We start from the raw sequence: 13,350 nt of genomic DNA on the forward strand, positions 1-13,350 counted from the left end.
ATGCAAATCGAACCAACCGGATATCTTATCCGTATCCCATTTTTTTAAATAAAAATCTTATAAATTTGAAAAATAAAATCAAATTTAGATGTATTAGGGTTTTAAAAATATTATATAAGTGATAAAAATTTTATAAATTGTAAAAATAAAATCAAATTTAAATAATTAAATGTTATATTTGCATAAGAAATAATACAACAATCATATATTAAAAGTACATTTTCAATTATATGAAATTAACAAATTTTGCCACCTATGTTGATGAAAATTTTTATTTTTTGCTAAAAAATAAAGAATAATACTATAGCATTAAAGGGCAATTCGTCAGGCAAATATCCTTCAAAAGGCACTGCTACTTTAAACATATTTTTCTACTTTTGCCCACGTCAATTCATCAGGAAAAGTTTTCGTTTTCCCACCATTTTTTTACCACCAATTTTTTTCCTTTTCGCCCAAAAAAGAATTTAGACGGACATTAACTTATAGTAGGTTGCAAAATGGCCTTCACAAAAGCCCCAATCTTCATCATCCTCTTCCTCATCACCCTCCTCCCGATCTCCACCAATTCTCAAGACCCCAGTTCGGATTTGCTCTTGCAGCTCGAATCCCTCCAATCCCAGTCCCCCAAAGGCGGCGTTATCCATCTCACTGATTCCCTCAAACGGATTCTATCCATTCCAACTCATCGTCCCTGTACTTTCCTCGTCTTCTTCGACACCCAACAACTCCACTCCAAACCCGAACTCTCCCTCCCTTCTCTCAAATCCGAGTTCTCCCTCGTCTCTAAATCCTTTTTAGCCAACAACCCTCCAACTTCTCACTCAAAACTCTTCTTCTTCGACATCGAATTTCAAGAATTCCAGTCCTTTTTCGCCCTTTTCGGAGTAAATTCTCTGCCCCACACCGATGTCAAGAAAGACTCCGTCCAGATAAATGCATCAGATTTCTCGAGGCTCGCCGAATCCATGGCTGAATTTGTCAAGGCCAAAACGAAGCTGAGCATTGGGCCAATTGATCGCCCCTCTTTGATTTCTAAGAAGCAATTGATGTTTCTCATTGCTGTTATTCTGATTTCGGCTCCATTCTTGGTGAAAAAAGTGATTTATGGGAACACCCTTTTGCACAATAAGAGTATTTGGATGACCGGAGAGATTTTTGTCTACTTTTTCAGTGTCTCCGGTTCAATGCATAACATAATTAGGAAAATACCCATGTTTTTGGTTGATAGGAATGACCCTGGGAAGTTGGTTTTCTTTTATCAGGGGGTCCGGGATGCAATTGGGAGCTAAAGGGTTCGCGGTTGGGTTCTTGTACACTGTGGTGGGATTGTTGCTGGCTTTTGTTACTCATGTTATTGTCTATGTGAGGAATAGGAATGCTCAGAGGTTGGTGATGTTTATTTCCTCCTGGGCTGTTCAGATGATTTTTGTTGGCATTCTTGTCGCATTTCTGGTTTCTTGATTTTAGTTTGTTCTACCGTGTTAGTTTTTGTTAGTGTTTCAGATAAGGAAAATTGACGTTTTATTTTTGGTGTAAATTAACAATGTACCTTTTATTTTGCTTTTGTGCTCATATTCTGTATTTGCAACTGTTGCTAAAAAAATTGAATCATGTAATTGGCAGTGATTTATGTATCTTTTTGGTGTTGTCTTGGTGAAATGCTTGTAATAAGCATAGCAATCACTTGTTTTCTCGTTTTCTATGGTATCTATTCTAGATCTTCTTTCACATGTAGATATGGCTTTGAGATAAGTTTCCGACTAAATGAGGAAAGGTGCAATTTTGAATGGTAAACCTGCGGCCAAATTGCAAATCACATGCCAAATTATGAACTAGAGCTATAAGTTGGCATTTGCAGTTGGTAGTGGGTGTTTCTTCAGGAGTTGGAAGAATTTGATTCACAATTCCATAACATTTTAAAAGGCTATACTACGTACTCAGTAATTAGACTAGAGAGGATGATGCTTGAGTGCTAGAGCTTAGTGCAAGAGGATACTGCTATATTATTTGTGATATAAGTAATTCTCAATCAACTTGCACAACGGTGATCTTTATGGTAGTTTTCTAGTTCGAGTAAGAATAAGTACTTTGTAAAATCTGTTTTGCTTGCTTTCCTGGAATTTAAGTTTCATGTCTTACATGGTAGTTTCATGTCTTACATGGTAGTTTGTTCTCCATATAGCATTATTTTATACTATATAATCACAAACTTTTTGCTGGATGTAGGTTGGATTTTCTGTTAACGGAGTAATAATACTAACTTTTATGTGGGTTTTGAAGGCATTCCTTGAGGTAATACCTTTTCTTTTCACATGAATGGTTCCCATTTTTGGTGCCATTCTTGAAGTAAATTTCATTGTGAATGTTTTGCAATGTCCCGCCACTTGCCTAACTTACTAGTTTGATTGGAATACAATATTAAGGGGTGCTGGTTTTCTATGGAATTAATACACCATGACAAACAGCAAAAGTAATTTCAGAGATCTAGAACAAGAAAGTTGTTTTTTGCTTTTAAATGGCAAAGAAACATTCTAGTTATGTTGGTACACATTGCTCCTACTTGACACCTTATATCATGATCGACATTACTTTGGTTATCATACTTGACACCTTGTATCCTCTGTGGTGCATTAGTTTGGATTGTTTTGGTTTAGTTTAGTTTAGTTTATTTGAATGTTTTAGCTAAGCAAGTGAACTGAAGTTGCTTTTCCTTTAGTGTTGTGCTTATCGTCTTATCAACTGGTTATATTGTTCATAGCAGTACTTATATCAGTACTTGTTATAGTAGTGCTTGTTGCCTTATCAACTTGTTATATTATTCCTTTGAGGCTGAAGTTTAATAGCAGTACTTATTTCTTGAGCTAATTTGGTGCATTAGTTTGGGCCTGATTTTGATTTTCTTTGGGGCTGATTTTGAATGTCCAGCTTTAATTATTGAGGTTCTTATTGGATTGCAAATTTTAGCTAAGCAACCGAACTACAAGAGATATAGTGAAATTGGGAAATGGCAAGGTTTAGTGAAATTTTGTCTGATGTTAAAAATTCCCCCTTGTGTTGAAATTTGGTATTTTTTTTTCACGACAAAACAGCCTAGCAAATTGTCACACTTAAAAGACAGTATCTTTTATCGGAACAAAAAAATGACTAAATTTGTTTATATTATTCCAATCTTGTTTGCCACATCCAAAGCATCGTAGTCTGGAGTCAACCGAACATATGCTTTCTTTGTTCCATCAGGCCTGATCAAAGTGTTCACTTTCTTGATCTGTATGTCGTACATCTTCTTCACTGCATCTTTGATTTTCTTCTTATCAGCACGGATGTCAACTATGAATACCATGGTATTGTTATCTTCAATCTTTTTCATGGCAGATTCAGTAGTCAAAGGATATTTGAGAATCTGATAATGGTCCAACTTATTCCTAGGAGGAGCACTGATGCGTGGGTACTTCGGGTTCCCGTCCTTTTTCAATGTCTTAGGACGATGGAAGGTAACTTTGGTCCGGATCTTCTTGGCTTTCTTCTTAAAAGTTGTCCTAGATTTGACAAATTTGGCAACCTTGGCTATAGGGTGTTGTTGAACTTCATTATGATATTTGAATGCTTATATGATATTTTGACATTTCGTAATGCAATGGATGCATTCATTTGCTAATTATAAATCATTGTCATTTTTTTCCATTTATAGATATAATTGTTGTAGGAAAATTTTCAATTTTCATGGTGATAAAGAGTTATCATTGAATCAGAATTTTTCATTAATAACAATATATAGTTGCACTTAAATGTTCGCTTTTGTTTATATGCTGATTTTAAGTTTAAGGATGGAGTGTAATTACTTGTAAGATTTTTTTTTGTTTATTGGACCAGTTGTCACTAGATTTGGTTCAAGAATGGCTAGCAGAGAATGCCAAGGAATCAATATTGGGACAGGACATGAGTATTAGTGGAATAGCAACTTATCAGCCATTTGATGGATTGATGGAGTTGAAAGTGGTAAGTACTTTGACATTACGTCTCATTTCTATCTGTTGTGCAGTTAATACTTGTTGAGTTGCGTAAAAACCTCTGAAATTTATTGCATTTCCTGCTTCTACTGTGCAAATTTTTCTGAAGCAATTTCTGTTCTGAAGTGCTATTGACTCTATTAAAATTGAAGGAGAAACTTCCCATGCAGCAAGTAATTTGAATGAATGCCTTCTATCTGTTTTATGGTTAATACTTGCTGGGTTGCATAAGAATCTCTAAAGTTTATTGCATTTTCTGCTTCTACTGTGTTAATTTTTCTGAAGCAATATCCATTCTGAAGTGCTATTGACTCTGCTAAAATTGAAGTAGAAACTTCCCATGCGGCAAGTAATTCGATTGAATGGCTGCTTTGATGATGTATATTTAATTCATATGAAGTATCTTTTGGTAAGTGCTTTAGAATGAGTAGAATCTTGGTGAAGAATCTCCACTTGCGATACAAAATTGAGTGTGAAGCTAGTTGATATCCTGATTCTATCTAAACTAAAGACAGAAAAACAAGGGAAAGACATTCGAAATGAAGCAAATATGTCCTGCATGAGTCTAAATCATTCTGTCAATGCACAAAATCGTGTCATGAAGACAATCTTTGGCAGATGTCACAGCACAAATTAGTCATGTATGTTGTACTACTTCTTTGAACTACTGGAATTTGCAATGCGTTCCATTGGTAGCAGAGTACAGGCAAGAAAATGAAAAACTAGATTAAAAAAATTCCAAACGTATTTAAGACTCAGGGCTTGCTTTTGCCTGCCTAAAGTCTCAAAAATCTTGAAAATGATTACTGTTTCATGTTTTTTGGTAATCAATTTGTGGTTTTCAAACAATGAATTACAAGTTTGGTCACTACAATTTGTTGTATGTGATTTGTCACTTGTAAATAATGGCTTTGACATTCCTGTGTATCCTAACCAAAGTATTGTGTCTACATAATTATGATATTGACAAATGTGCTTAATGAACACTAGTTGCTAACTCACTTTAGTTAAAAGATGATAGTTTTGAATATGTTTCTGCTTCTTGTAGTAGCACTTTCTCTCCCCCTGCCACTGTTGGAGTCTTAAAAGTAATTATTCTGGCAATAAGTCCACAGGTTACTATTAACATGGACTCGGATAAAGTTTGACTTTTTGGCTCTAGGTGTAGCTCTTATAGCTTCCAGCTATTAGGATATCCAATTTGTCTCTTCAATTAGCCAACTTGCAATCATGTGTACGGTGCTTGGACTTGCTTTTTATCTTGTTGCTGTATATGCTGATTTCACTATTCTTGTAGGCAGTAGTTGGATTCATGTCTCAAGTAATGGACAAATTAGTATCCTTCAAAAGCGCTTGGTAGGTGATAAGGCTGCTTTTTCTTGTTTATTAGACCTTATGTATAGTTACATATTTTTAGATATATGAAATCCTATGACATTCAAAGCTTCAAAGACTACTTTTGGTCTAAAACACAGTGAAGTTTGCAAAGTTGTTTCTCATAAATGTGGAATCGTTTGTTGCTGTCCTTTGACATCTTAATATTAAAATAAGAAGTGGAACAATTCTGCCCATATAATCCTTGGCTCTTAATGAATGTTATTAAACTTCCATCCTCTAGTAGACTCTGTTTCCGAACTACCCATATAATGTCTCTTTTTCTACTCTTTGTATAGCCACTATCTAGATGAGACTTAAAACAAATGATTCACTTTATTTTTTGGTGACTCCTTAACTAATTTTCCTTGTTTTAATTTTTCTATCATCTACTAATAACTTTACTATTTTATTGCAGATATATTGCTCATTTTAGAGGTTTGGAAGATTAGCAGTACGGCTTACGTGTCGACTCAAAAACTATGGTTATAGTGCTATCTTAAGTTTAGAAAATGTTTCGGTAGCACGGAAAATGTTTTGGGACTTGGAATTGTTTTTTAGTGTAGCCTTGACTTATATGGCCAAATTTGCTCTATTGAAACTTATCAAACTATTTGTAGTGTGATGTTGCACTTATTTATGACATTTGAATATTTAATATGTTATTATGGCATTTCCTATTGTAACGGGTGTCTACGTTTGTTATTTATTAAACATTGCTGATGTTTTCATTTTTTAGATATTATTGTAGTAGGAAAATCATCAAACTACACATTGCAAGGTGTTGTAAATGAGTAGCATTTCTCAAGCAGGCTGTCTTTATTGACAATTGTTGTTGTCATTGAATCAAAACTATTCATTGATAAGAAGTTGTTGTCACAGTTGATAAGGGGTTTATTGACAACAAAGTTGTCACTAATTAATATATACACTGACTATGTTGCTTCATGCATCATTGACAAGAAAGCATGTCGTCACTAAATTGTAGCTTTTATTGACAACATATCTTGTCATAAAAAAGTTTTTATTCACTGACGACTTTAAAGTCGTCACTGTATACTTTTACCGACGGAGATTCAGTGACGACTCTGTGACAACCGAAATGTTGTCAATAAAAGTCATCAGTGACGACTTTTTGCTTTTTTGTGACGAAAAGTAGTTGTCATTGAAGACCAAAATTCTTGTAGTGATTTCTTATATCTTCTGTGTGAGAACCTGTAAATTTTCTCATTTTCTAGGTTTTATTCTATTTAAGTGCATGCTTTTCTGCATTTTCTTTATTAGGAAAAATTTCTAGATAATTTTTATGAGTAAATATAGTTTTTAAATGATTTTTCTAGTATCAATTAGTTTTTGAGAAATTAAGAGCGTATACCGGACGTAGGACCCGCTAGTGCGGAAAGTTTGGTAAAATTCGGCCAATTAGGTTAAGTTGTGTATACCGGGTTTAATTTATCAGGTGTTAAGAGATAATTACAGGTTACCTAGATGGATTATCATTGGAGAGACAAAAGGATAAGTTTAAACCTTAAAGATGCTAGGTGTCGCGCTACGGTTGGTTCTTGACTTTGACCATCTTACTTACCTTTACCAATTAACCAAAAATTGATCAAAAATTCATCACATTTTGCATCCTCTTGGCCGAACTCCTTGGAGAGAAAAGAAAGAAAACCTTTCAACTTTCTTCATTCCAATCTTGCTCAATCTTACAAGTTAACCGATAAAACTCCAAATTTCCCCATAAAAATCAATTGCAAGGTAGAATTAAGGTTGTTGGTGAAGTGGTTTGGAAGAAAGTAGTGCTTGGTTGGCTCTTCTCTTGAGTTGCAAGGCGAGTAGCTAAGGAGTTCATTCTTTGGTCTTGTTAATGTTAAATTAGTAGCTTGTGTTAGTCAAAGAGGTGAATTTGTGGACAATATCATGACTATTAGTGGAGAATGATGAATTTTATATTTATTCTTGATTTTTCTGTTTTTATATGTTTAATATTGTGTGGCCATGGATGATGGCTTGGGATAGTCTAGAATAAAGCCATAGTGCGTAAATTGTAGCTAATTGCGGAAAAATTCCACTTTGTGCGGAAAATTCCAGATTAGGGTTTCAATTAACCCCAGTCTGCCCGGGTACTGTTTCTCCTAGTTAGAGGTCGAATTAGCCTTGAGTTAAAACATGAAAGTTGTATAGAATGATGTTTTATAGTTTCCAACAAAATTTTAACTCAATCGGAGCAGCGTAGCCTGTGAAAAGACCAAAATACCCCTGCTGCCCTGTTTCTGTCCGAAACTGATAATCAGCTTCTGTAATTGGTTAGTTTGACCGAGAATACTACTGATTTGGTTGTCGATGTTTTCATAAGAATTATAGCCTTGTATCTTAGCTTTCAGATGGCTTTAGAATCACTTGAATTGGAGTCCTATGTACTGAGATATGATTGAATGAATCAGGACTGCTAGTTGAATTTCATAGTAAACTTTGAACTGGAAAATCTGGGGTTGTTTTGGTATATTTGACCTAGATACATTATAAACTGGACTGAGTAACCTTCATCAAAGTTGTATCCCTCTGTCTTATCTTCGAAACGATATAAATTGTACCCTAATCCGATAAGTGTAGCTCTAGTTGTGCCCGTTCTGCTAAATGACGTCAAAACTGTCTTTTGGTTTTAGAGCATAAACTTCATTTCCGGACTCTCCCTAGCTGGGTTATGCACTTATACATTCTATTGGGCCTTATTTTTGGTAGTGTGTGGATTTGCTTTGACTCGTATTCAAGTCTTAATTGGGATATTCTTGTTGTATAGATCGTGCCCGTGATCCGACGCCTACGCCTGAAGCTAACTTGTGAATTTGCTTACTTACCTTGGTGAGTGTACCATTATATGGTCTAACGCTTAAATGATTGTGTATACTTATTATGTGAACTTGAATGGCTTGAATGAGATGAGAGTGTACTTTATCGCTCTCGATCTCTTATCTGTATTACTATTACTGTCAAATGTGAAATTGTCTACATGTGTGATTTGACATGGCTGAGGGCTTTGCCCGACAACTTAACTGTGCTATCTGAGCTCATACCCCATTGGTCTTTAATCGAATCGAGCCGGCAAGGGCTTGGGCGAATCGATAAGGGACCTTGGGTTCACTGCAGTCGAGTGGAGTGTTAACTCCTCGACCTTATGGTATACTCGAGTATTACCCTCTCTGTTACTGTGAGGTGTTCGGGCCCGGTAAGGGGGTGATCGGTGGAAGGGATACGGAGTAAAGTGGGGATCTACGGGATGTTCTTCTCTTCAAAGGTTGACGGAGTGTCAACGGGTTGGAGATCAAGTGCGGCACGTGGAAAGTGGCTCTTGAGAGCCAGTTGTATCCTTTTATTAACTTGTTTTGTTTATGAGCTTTGGGATCATTATGTGATAAAAGGTGTTTACTGGTGTGTCTTGTTGGTACCTCACGAGCTTAAGCTCACCCTCATTACTTTGTTTTCCTTACAGGGATATGAATAACTGTTGGGGGACTAAATTGTTTTGAAGTACGAGTTGAGTTAGTTTTCATATAGTTTGAATATATTCTTTTGTAAAGCTCCTCAATGGTTGGAAAAACCCTAAATGTACTTTGATCTAAATATCTTCCTTTTGATTTGTAAATTACAAACGTATGTCTATAACACTGTTAAACCCTGTTCATGTATCCTATTTGGTTTGGGAATGTTTCTCTGAGGTGTATGGTGACATCTACATTTGATTGGATTCTGGTTGGATAGTGACGTGGCGGTCACTATTCATTTACGATTTCAATTTTTGTTTCCCATTTTGCGGGTTTTAAATCGCTTGAGCGCACTAATATTTTCCGAAATATTTTAGATTATATACAACCGTTTTAGTAGTCCTGGCAAGAGCTGGCCAGGCAGTCCGCTAACCCCTTTGGTACGCCCTAGGGGAAGGTGGGGCTGTCACATTCTGCCAGAACCGAGAAACAAACCGAAGGTCTCAGTCAGATACAATACTCTCAGGTATCCCATGTAGTCTTATAATCTCATTCAAATATAATTTAGCTAACTTCTCCAGCGGGTACTTCATACTAATTGGTAGAAAATGAGCGGATTTGGTCAATCTATCTACTATCACCCAAACAGCGTCGTGACCTCTTTGTGTCCTTGGTAATCCAGATACAAAATCGATGGTGTTATTTTCCCATATCCACTCGGGTATCTCTAAAGGTTGCAGTAGACCAGACGGTTTTTGAAGTTCGATTTTAACCTGCTGGCAAATCAAACAAGTCTGGACAAACCGAGCAATTTCCCTTTTCATGTTCTCCCACCAGTACAAGCTCTTCAAGTCTTGGTCCATTTTATTTCCTCCAGGGTGTATCGTATACTTAGAACGATGCGCTTCCTCCAAGATTTTTCTTTTTAGCCCTTCATCCTTTGACACCACTATGCGATTTCGAAATTTTAGTACACCATTTATTTCCAAATTTAAATCCAACTTCTACCCCTTATCAATTTTCTCCAACTACTTTTGTACTTCAGAATCCTTCTCTTGTGCCTTCTTGATACGATCCAACAAAACGGATTTCATGACAATGTTCCCAAGAATCACTTTTCTTGGTTCAAGACAAGGGATCCAATTACTAATCTCTTCCAACAAGTGCAATTCCTTAATCATCAATCCTGCTACTTGCACTTGGTGACTTAAAACATTGGCTACCATATTAGTCTTCCCTGGGTGATAATTAATCGTGCAATCATAATGCTCTAAAAACTCCACCCATCTACGCTGTCTCAAATTTAACTTTTTTTGGGAAAACAAGTACTTAAGGATCTTGTGGTTCGTAAAAACTTCAAACGTCACCCCATTTAGGTAATGTCTTCACTTTTTCAATGCAAATACTACCGCTGCTAAATCTAAATCATGAGTTGGATAATTTCTCTCGTGAGGTTTTAACTTCCTAGAGGCATACGCAATCACCTTGTCAGTCTGCATCAATACACACCCCAAGCCTTCTTTTGAAGCATCTGTATAGACCACAAAGCTATCATTTTCATTAGGTAAAGCTAAAACAGGTGCCCTTGTTAAACGCTTCTTTAACTCTTGAAAACTTTTTTCACACTTAGGACTCCATATAAATTTCTCACTTAGTCAACTCAGTCATGGGTCCCGCAATCTTAGAAAAATCCTTGATAAACCTCCGGTAATATCCTGCTAACCCTAAGAAACTTTGAACTTTAGTAGAGTTTTCCGGTTGCTTCCACTTAGAAACTGTTTCAACTTTAGTCGAGTCCACCTTAATTCCGTCCTTGAAAATTATATGACCTAAGAAAGTTACTTCCTTCAACCAGAATTCACATTTACTAAACTTAGCATACAACTGATGTTCCCTCAAGGTTTGCAAAATAATTCTCAAATGTTTCTCATGATCCTCTAAAGTCTTAGAATACACCAATATATTGTCAATGAATACCACCACAAATTGATCTAAATAAGGTTTAAAGATTCGGTCCATTAAATCCATAAAAGCTACAGGAGCATTAGTCAATATGAACGGCATCACTGCAAACTCAAAGTGTCCATATCTCGAGTTAAAGACAGTCTTAGGTATGTCTTTTTCCAAAATCCTCAATTGATAATAACCCTGCCTGAGATCCAATTTTGAGAACACTACCGCCCCTTGCAATTGGTCAAACAATTCATCAATGTGGGGTAAAGGGTACTTATTCTTGATGGTAACGTCATTCAAGTCTCGGTAGTCTATGCACAACCTTAAACTACCATCTTTCTTTTTAACAAAAAACACTGGAGTTCCCCACGGTGAATCACTTTCTTTTATAAAGTCTCGCTCTAGTAAATCCTGTAATTGCAATTTCAGCTCTTTCAATTCAGTTGGAGCCATTCTATAGGGCGTCGTAGAGATAGGTGCTACTCCTGGAGTCACATCAATTTTAAAGGTTATCTCTCTTTCTGGTGGCAAGGACTCTAGTTCTTCAGTAAAAACATCTGGATACTCCTTAACTACTGGCATCTCTTCCAATCTCACCTTATCACTAGAAGTATTTATAAGAAAAGCCAAATACCCCTGAGCTCCCTTACTCAACATTTTTCTAGCTCGAATTTCTGAAATAAGAGCCGATAAGGCTAATCTACCCCTTATATCCAATTTTAGGGTTGCCTCTCCCGGAATACACAACTCTACCGTTTTCATCTTACAATTCAACTGAGCATGGTAACGAGCTAACCAGTCCATTCCTAGAATGACGTCATATCCCTTAATAGTTAAACTCATCAGATCGGCCAACAATTTTCACTCTCCAACCCATATTTCACAATCTCTATACACCAAGTTAGCAATCAAGTTTTGATCCCCAGTAGGCGTTCTAACCTCCAAGTCATAAGATAACTTAATTGGCTTCACATCTACCCCACTCATGAATTTAGGGTTTACAAAAGAGTGTGTGATGCGGTGGAGCACGAGGCCCAAAGTGTACAAGTAGACCCTGTGAAGGTGCCCCAAGGCACAGTGACACGAGCACGAGCTAAGAGATTCAAGGAGTCCCTCCAAGCCTTGGTACGTGCTATCCAAAACCAAGAGAAACCGAGCATTGAAGGGATTGAGTTGGAATATCCTTGCACGACTACTAAAATGCTGCTTACAATTGAAGATGCAAGTGTCCAAGCTCCAAACGGTGGGCTGAGCCGCAGTTAAGTACCCTCGCTGAGCCGAACTTTCCTTAGTTAGTTGGGCTAGCTTTCGGTCAAGTGAAGGCCCAAGGGGCTGGCCGAACTTTCCTTGTTATTTTTCCAGTTTATTAGGTCTTAGTCACGGCTATTAATAGCCTCAAGCCGCATGTTACATTCAGTTTTTTGAGAGTATTGAATAAAATTTCCAGAATTTCGTCCATTCCTTGTGGCAAATTCCCTTAGCTTGTAAAAGCTAAGTTGAACATCCTAGAGTTGATCCTAGGCTGTTCTTGACTTATCAATCAAGCACACATACTTGATTGTGGCGTCCTCTACCGTTAAATCTGTTCTTGAGTGGTCCAAGTTCGGGTTCAACTCCGTCAAATCTTCATCGTGTTCCTCTAGATCCGAAGTAGCTTCCGCGTCTCGCATCAGCTGGCATCAGAGCTAGTTAGAGGTATCACGAATATCCTTTTTTATCATTTTTAGATCTATTTTAGTCTTCTAAATTCGTAGCTCAAGTGCTCGGGTTTGTCAATTCCGAAATCTGTCTTTGTTGTTTCCTTGTCAGAAATCTGTCTTTGTTGCTTCCTTGTCAGAAATCTGTCTTTGTTGTTTAGTTGTTGTCCGAAATTTTCTGTCCAGTTTTGTCTTGTGTTTATGTTTTGTTTAAATCCAAAATTCTGTTGTGTTGGTTAATCGTGACTTAACCAACAAGAACAAAAAAAAATTTTGTTGTGTTGCATACCTTGTTGTCATTCCCTTGAGTCGTTGCTGGAATTAATTTGCTGGGTTGCTGAATCTGTTTGCACTTGTTTCTTGAACCTTTGTGTTGTTGCTTTGCAAAACTCGAACATCAAAACCTTATTGGGGAAGTCTTGAGCTTCTTGGATCAAAGAGGTTAATCTTGGCAGTCTTGAAACCTGAAATAAACCTTCAACCGTGTTCTTGTTTTCATGGAACTTTGATCTTGAAACCAAATCTGTCCAAGTTGTTTACGTTAATTGCTGTGAAATTGTGGTCTAAACTAGCTGGCTATAGTGTGAAAACACCCCAACTGAAGTAAAAAAAAAATTTCAAGAAAGACGGCTCTAGTTTCCAATTCTTGACCAGCCTTCAAGTTTTACCAAATCTGATTCAAACTTGGACTTCCAAATCTGAACAACATCCAATTCTTGACAGCCTACAAGTTTACCAAATTTTGTGCAAAATCTGACTTCCAAATCTGACCAGCCCCAAAATTTCGAATTTGGACCACTTGGGACTCCCAAATCTGACCAAACTCCAAGGTTTCCA

The 13,350-nt window shown here is 36.8% G+C and overlaps 1 pseudogene; it reads left to right on the forward strand.

Annotated features, from left to right (window-relative positions):
• Positions 1 to 494: 494 nt before the first annotated feature.
• LOC113729134 (probable dolichyl-diphosphooligosaccharide--protein glycosyltransferase subunit 3B) lies at positions 495 to 3,662 on the forward strand (annotated as a pseudogene).
• Positions 3,663 to 13,350: the final 9,688 nt, after the last annotated feature.

The sequence above is a fragment of the Coffea arabica genome, chromosome 2e, assembly GCF_036785885.1.
Source record: "Coffea arabica cultivar ET-39 chromosome 2e, Coffea Arabica ET-39 HiFi, whole genome shotgun sequence".
Taxonomy (NCBI): domain Eukaryota; kingdom Viridiplantae; phylum Streptophyta; class Magnoliopsida; order Gentianales; family Rubiaceae; genus Coffea; species Coffea arabica.